The sequence below is a fragment of the Onychostruthus taczanowskii genome, unplaced genomic scaffold (assembly GCF_017590055.1).
Source record: "Onychostruthus taczanowskii isolate IOZ18803 unplaced genomic scaffold, ASM1759005v1 scaffold8, whole genome shotgun sequence".
NCBI lineage: Eukaryota > Metazoa > Chordata > Aves > Passeriformes > Passeridae > Onychostruthus > Onychostruthus taczanowskii.
Genome location: NW_024505892.1, coordinates 6,338,110 through 6,345,337, shown reverse-complemented (window position 1 = coordinate 6,345,337; position 7,228 = coordinate 6,338,110). Strand labels below are relative to the sequence as shown.

The 7,228-nt window shown below is 44.5% G+C and overlaps 1 protein-coding gene across 1 annotated transcript in view; it reads left to right on the top strand.

Annotated features, from left to right (window-relative positions):
- Positions 1-2,864: 2,864 nt before the first annotated feature.
- ECHDC1 (ethylmalonyl-CoA decarboxylase 1) overlaps positions 2,865-7,228 on the top strand; it is a 38,760-nt gene continuing 34,396 nt past the window's right edge. Inside the window, exon 1 of the mRNA XM_041423676.1 lies at positions 2,865-2,931. The gene's annotated coding sequence lies outside the window, so the exon portion shown is untranslated. The remainder of the gene's footprint in view (positions 2,932-7,228) is intronic.

Sequence of the window (7,228 nt, the reverse complement as noted above, 5' to 3'; positions counted from 1 at the left end):
GAGTGACACTTCCCATGCTGTGCTACAGAGGCAGGTGTTTCCTTACCTCATCTTCCAGCCATGCCTTACTGGAGCTCAGAGTCAGCTCTGCAGGAGAAGATCCTTAAACTACATGGACAGAGAACATAAAATCAACACATTGTGATAGGATGGGTACGGAGCTACTTGGGAAGAGCTGAGCCATTTTCAGACACATCCAGTGACCGAATATTATGTGAGAAACTGGCAGCTTTGGTGCATGAAGTGGAGGATAGGCTGACATACAAGTACTGATAGAGTTGCAGTTCTGAGGTACTCATGGTGACTGCCCTGTCCCCAGCCAGCCCCTGCCTAACAAAGTCAAACCAAATGTAACTTGGCACGTGGGGCTGCATTTAGAAAACTGCAGCAGCTCTGGGGTATTTCAGATATCTGCAGTGAGGACGGGAGAGACAGCTGGGGTGGTAGTCTTGTTAGCTAACCTGATATAAATTGTCTCTTCCCATGAATCACAGCTGTCAGGCGCCAATGGGACTGGGGAGCCTCTAGGGTGAGGCTGTAAGGAGAAACTGAATATCATGATTTTGGACCCAGAAATCTAGATTTTAGAAATATTTCAGAAATTTAGGAATAGAATGTATGTGTCCACCTTTTTATGTGGGTCTACTCTTTGGAGTATATGTTACACCATCCTTTAGCCTGCCACACTTCCACACAGAGCTGATGATATTTGCCTCCTAAAAATTACCATCAAGGGACCCTTTATGAACTGACTGTGGGTTTATATGTTGGTTAGTGTCCAATAATTCCTGAGATCTAAGCCCAGATCTGTCATCTATCTGTTCCATTTCTCTGAAAGGAGTTCATAAAAATAGCACCCGGGAGCTCTGTATCTATTGGAATTCAATATTTCAGTCTGGCAGCCTTGAAACAGAGAGTGAAGTATTGCTCTTTTAGCCACTACATTGTCGCCAGCTTCTGGGTCGGCAACAGGGAATGGGTACATTCTATATAATTCAGGTGGTGACCTGACTTTCCTCAGTCAGTACTGCTTCAGCAATGCAAGGAGAAAGTGTTATTGAAATCAGTGGAATTATGTGCAAGAATAAGCAACTTGCAGGATTGTACATTTTTTTTTTCTCTTTCTTTTTCTCTCTTATTGACCAGTCAAACATCCAGGGGACTAGTCACCATCCTGCTGAAAGTTACAGCCTGTCTGGTCTTTATTGTCTCTTTTCGAAGATGATCCCATCCACCTCTTCACTTTCCTACAGCGCTCATTCTTCACTCTGAGTGCATCCTAGCATTCCTTATGTCCTGTATGACGCAAGGCAATAAAACCAAAAATGAGGCAAACTGGTTTATGGATCTGCCGGTCTGGTTTGTGCTACTTCCAGCAAGCGCTGCTAGGTGGCAATATGTTACCTGGAAAACCACGAGCTTCCAGCCGCCGTCGCCTTCCTCTGCTTCCGACCGAACTGGGACGTGCCTGGGCATCGCTCCGCTCCCAAAGAGGACAGGCCCTTGGAGCAGGACCTGGTGAGAGAGCAGCTTCACTCACACAGATCTTTACTGAGGTTTTCCAGACACAACTGCAGGGCTGAATCCTACTGGAAAAATTCTTTGTGAACCCAAGAGGAAAAATAAGAGGCAAGCCTGCTTGTTGCAGAGAGTGTTGTAAAAAGGACAGGTATCCTTCTATTGTATAAAAATAGCACTGCCCAGGACTGGACCATGTCATATTCTCGATTCTCTGAACAACACAAAATTGAAAGTACCTGTTCAGCGTGAAAAGCTTTTGTTTTCTCCACATAAATGAATAATTGGAATCCTCTACATATTCAAACATAATTTTTAATGAACAAGGCAAATTTTGGAACATTTGTATTGACAGTTGGGTTGAAAAACAGCTTTAATAAAGATGGACAAGATGTATTTCCAGATACATATTTCAGCCATGCTACACATACTTAAAACTGAGTCATCTTATGTATACGTCTCAACAAGGACACAGAAAGACTGCCTCATATTTGCATAATGTTTTGAATTTGCAAAGCACTAAGTGATCTTCATTGAAACCATTTATTTCCCTTGATCTGGCTGCTGGCGAAAGCGAGGGCAGGGCTGTGTGTGACAGTGCCATTTTATGCCAGCCTCAAGTTTACACAATTAAGTTTGATGCCAGGGTAGTTTGCGGCTTGCTCAGCACTTTGTCCCAGCAGCCAGAGCTGGGCACAGGTGAGCGGCACCTGGAGCCGGAGAGGCACAGCGGCCAGGAACAGGACAGGTGAAAAGAGCTCCCACTTAGGCTGACAGGTAAAACAGATGGATGGGAAAATGGGGAGCCCAAGTCTCTCCTTGTGGCGACGTGGACAGGGAGCTAACATCTCTGCCGCCTGCTGCGCTCCCCCAGGCACAGCCGGTGGGGCCCCGCTGCGCCAGGCTGGATGTTCCCGGCAGGGATTCGTATCCTCACCTGAGGCGAGACCTTGTCCTGAGCCAGCGGAGAAACGAGGATCTTTAATTACCCTGACTTGGATAGAAATACGGGGCTTGGTTTTCAGAGATGGAGGCGATCGGTGCAGAAAACAACAATAATGACGACCTGATTATGTAGTACTTAGCAACCTTGAAGCTGACAAGTATCGTCTGCTTCAAAATTGCTTGAATTCAAGCAAAGCTCTCGGTGCTTGGGGTCACGCCTCTATGGATGCAGTATGAGACCTCTCCTGCCGGCCCCACGTCAGCCCCCAGCTCCCGGGTGCTCAGTCGGCTTTTAATGCGCTTTGCTCGGCGCGGGCTGCCCCGACACTGCGGGGCCCGGAGCGCGGGCAGGCGGCTGCGGGCCCGGCCCGGAGGCCGCGGCAGCGGTTCCCGGCGGGGCCCTTTCCTCGCAGCACCGCCCGCCTCCGCTGCTCCGCCGGCGCCGGGGCCGGTCAGTGCCGGGGCCAGGTCAGTGCCCGGCCGCGGGGCTCCGCTGCCCCGGCCACCCGCGGCCCTCGGGGGGAACAGGGGCCTCTGCGGGGAACGGGGCCGGCCTCATCGGTGTGGGGAGGCCGGCGGTGCTTCCGCTTAGCTCTGACAGCTCGGCTGTCGCTTTGGGGACAGCCGGTCACCGCCCACTTCGGCCTTGCTCGGCACTGAGCCTTGATGTTGATTTAGCATAAGTCAATTTGTAAAAAAAAAAAAAAAAAAAAAAAAAAAAAAAAAGAGTCAGAAAAGGTCAGACCACGTGCAACAGCGCACTGCTCGGGATTTTGGCATGGCAGCTTAGCAGCAAGAAATGTCCCCTGGGGAAGTAGCCTCCACCCCTCGGTCCCTTGAGTCTTGACATCTTCCCGCGGTGATGCCGCGCAGGGAGGTTGCCATTGCTTCCCGGGATTCCGTGTGTGGAGCCAAGGAAGCCGGTGACAGGCAGTCCTGGTGTGGTGCTGCTAGTTCCCACTGCTGTTACAGGGGGACAGGAGAGTCGTGGCTGCGTGGCCGGTTCAGATCGTGGTATATGGGTTTTTTTAGTGTTGCTGTCGGCAGGAGCATTTGTGGGCAGTGGTGGTAAGGAGAGAATAGTAAAGAACAGGGAATTAAGTGGAATTCAGAATACTTATTGACTATAAAAGTTACACTTTTTAAGGCAGTCGTTGGGAAGGCATCAGTATTTGTGGTTACAGCTAGAATTGAATTCATGGTTTTGTGGTTCAAGATTTGATGACTGAAAGGCAAATGATGAGTTGGTTGTGGTTGTTTCCATTCCTGTTAAGTTGTGCATCTGCTCTTCTTAAAGGTCTCTAAAACACACCTACTGAACAGTGAACTTAAAAGAGTTTTCTGTCACTGTTAAAAAGCTCCATTGATGGCACGTGTGAAGAGAATCTCTTTGGATCAAAGCATTAAAAAAATAAAGGTCCCGAGTGCTTTTTGCAGAAGGTAACAGATTCTTGCCCTCTGCTATGAAACTCAAAATCTTTTACTCACCATGGGACCAAATTCAAATGTTTTTAGGTAGTGTCATCTGTATTTATGGAAAGGCTTCCTTTGTCAGCTGTTTTGCATCCTTAAATGCCATTATTTTTCTGTGGACTTCAGTATGTTTCTTTGTGATTTACTTACTATTTTTTCAAAATAATTAAAATGTGATTAAAAGAGAATGTAATTGTTTAGGGATAGAAAGACAATTCACATCTAAACTCTAGCCTGCAGGGATCATTAAAAATTACAAACCTAGACAAAGAACACATAGTTTGGAAAGCCATAGTTTGCCATGCCCAGAATTGGGCTGCTGAAAAACAATGAAAATAACAAGAAAAAAAAAAAAAAGATAAAAGCAGAAATGTAAAGTAAATGGTCAACCAGCTTAAAACTTAAAAAAGATAAAAGCAGAAATGTAAAGTAAATGGTCAGCCAGCTTAAAACTGAAACTATGGACAAAGGTTTTGGTTTTTTTTTCACTTACAGTGTTAAAAGGTTTTTCTTCTCCCAGTTAATTTTTATTTCCCATGTACATTATATGATGCTGTTTCAATTAGTTACTTTGGACATGTTCTCACTTCTTGTTCTCAGCTTCTGGATGGATAAATTTTGTTTCTAATGCTGACATTTAGAAAGTAGCAGGCCCAAATCTTTTGTTCTCTCAACAGTAATACAGAGACTAAAAAATTGTCCTTTAAAATACCAGCTATTTTTAAAGCCTGTTTTTAGAGGAGTCATAAGGCTTTTAAAGTAACTTGATCAACTGGAGGGACTGTTGATCCCATCTAATTTGTCTACAGTGCAGGTACCAGAGATATTACACTAAAAATTTGAACAGGGTTCAGCAAGTTTGAGAGCCATGACATTTTGAGAAAGGCATGAGGGATCCATCCCCTAGTTGGGGAGGCAGAATCTCTTCAGCTCCCCAGCTTTGTTAAGTTTCTGTATTTGCAAATTATGTTTTGTCAGTAGGTTTTCTGCTGCTGATCCCTTAGCATGCTCATGATCTGCTTGCGCTTGCTTTCCAGCCTTGAGAAAGCCAGCTGGAGAAGTGACTGCCCTCAGCTTGCTTCATCTGGTAATTATTAGAGTGGGAGAACCTGTTGGACAATGTGTTTAAGTTAACGTAACCCACGCATCATGGAGGGAAAGTAGAGAGAGGGATAAGTGGATGAGGTAGGTGGAGGTTACATCTCTGTAACCTTCAGGTGAGGGGTGGTGACAAGCAACTGGCAACAGAGGAATCCTGCATGTGAGTCCTCCCTACTGCACTTTCTTGTGTCTGTAGGCAGGGTCTGTGGCTCGACTGGGAGACCAAGCTGGCCTCCTTTTGTTTTTGTATCTCTTCTCTTTGTCCAACATCATCATTTATTTTCTTTTTTTTTTTTTTTTTTTTTTTTTTTTTTTTTTATTTTTTTTTTTATTCCCTATAATCACCCACCAGCCCACTGCCCAGGGTTACAGTCGGTTGTTGTTATTTTCACTCATTTTCAACTTTTATTTTCATGCTTTGTTTTCTCCATCACTTTGTCTTTTCATCTGCTTTCATGCTATAGGGTCAGTTCCAGCCCTCAATGCTGGGCCACCACTTGCTTTCCATTCATTTGCCACTTCAGGAGCCTGTGGAAGCATCTGCCAGTCATGGCCACTGCTCTCTAGGACAGGTGAATGCCTTTGAAGGTGACTGGTAAGCCACCTACACAGGGTTGAATTGCGAGTCATCTCATCATCATCCTCAGTTCACTTCTTCTAAGCTTTCTTCCCTGTCTTTGCACTTCTGTGCTTGTTGCTGAAATTGCAGCCACCAAAGGTCTTCATTAAGTCAGGTTTTCTTCTTGACCAAGCGCCCTTGATGCCTTTGGTAGTCTCACAAAAGTGCCTAATTGTTTTTTTAATACCGTTTGAATATTTTCTCCTCCCTGAGATTTATTTTGTGGGCTTTGTCTGTTGAAACCCTTTATTTCTGTTATGCTTAATCTCAGTATACCTTCATCCAAACCCAGAAATTCAGTTGATGGGGTTTTTTTTCCCCAGTGCCTATATCTGCACATCACACCTGTCACATCCTGCCCCAGATGAAAGGGCATGCTTATTTCTCTGATGTATTGAAAACCACATCCCTGCATCTTTTTTTCCCCTGTTTTCTTTTTCCCTGAGTTGTGTCAATAATTCAGGCGCCATTTTTGAACTGGAATTTTCCTTGCTCATGTATTTTAACTTGCTGATTTATCTTGCTGTGTAGTGCAGTGCTTCTTGTTTGAGCATACAGCTCCTAAGATTCAGTTCTCTGGTTTGTCTTAGCTCTTCTACCCTTTCTTCTAGCAAGTTGCTACCTACAACCCTTACCTCTTACTTTGGCCAGGTATCTTAATGTTCAGTGATAATTGCAGCTGGCAGCATTGCTGGAGGTTGGTGTTTAATACATCATGTGTTAGGAGACATTTGGGTTGCAACAGAGTAGTGGTAATGGCAAGGACAAATACCCTTGTTCAAGACATAATGATTCCCAAAGAATCTACTCAGGGAGCATTCATGTTGGTGTTATCCCTATTATTACTATGTTCTATTAACATTGTAAGGTCTGAATTTTACTTAGTTGCCAGAGGCTGTCAGAAGTCCTCTGATTATCTGCATGCGCAGAAATACAGAGACTGTGAGTGTCTGCATGTAGATACACTGCACTTGTAGATACATGTGCTGCTCTTGCATAATGTGTGTCAGTCCTTGGTACTGGAGTGCTGGCACTCGATGTGTTTATATTAACCCACAGCCTGCTACCCCACAGGCAAGGGTGTTACAAAATCACCTGAGTGTCAAATGGGATTTAAACAGTTGTTTTATGTAAGAGGTAAAATAACTGTGGAATGAACAACTATTGATGTCCATACTGTTGGCTTCTCTCTTAGTTGTCACCAGTGATGTATAAAGCTGTAGCACTTAAAACATGAAAGATGCTAATTGACCACTGTTATTCCTATACTGTCAGGTTGGGGTTTTTTTCATTGTAGGAACTGTGCATAAACTACCTTTGCTACAGAGGCTAATGGGTATAGCATGTTGCCTTTTTAAAATTAGACCAAGACTCCATTTCTGTAAGTATGTATAAATGGGTGTGATTATGCTAAACAGAAAATCTGAGAACTTCAGTGTTAATAATATCTCTTGGCTTGTCCTACAACATCGTAAATATTACTGCAACATCTTTCTTTCACTGCTTTCTTGCAAAATACAGAAATAATCAATCTCAGTCATGCAGTGGATTGTGAGCGCTCCGCACTGATTG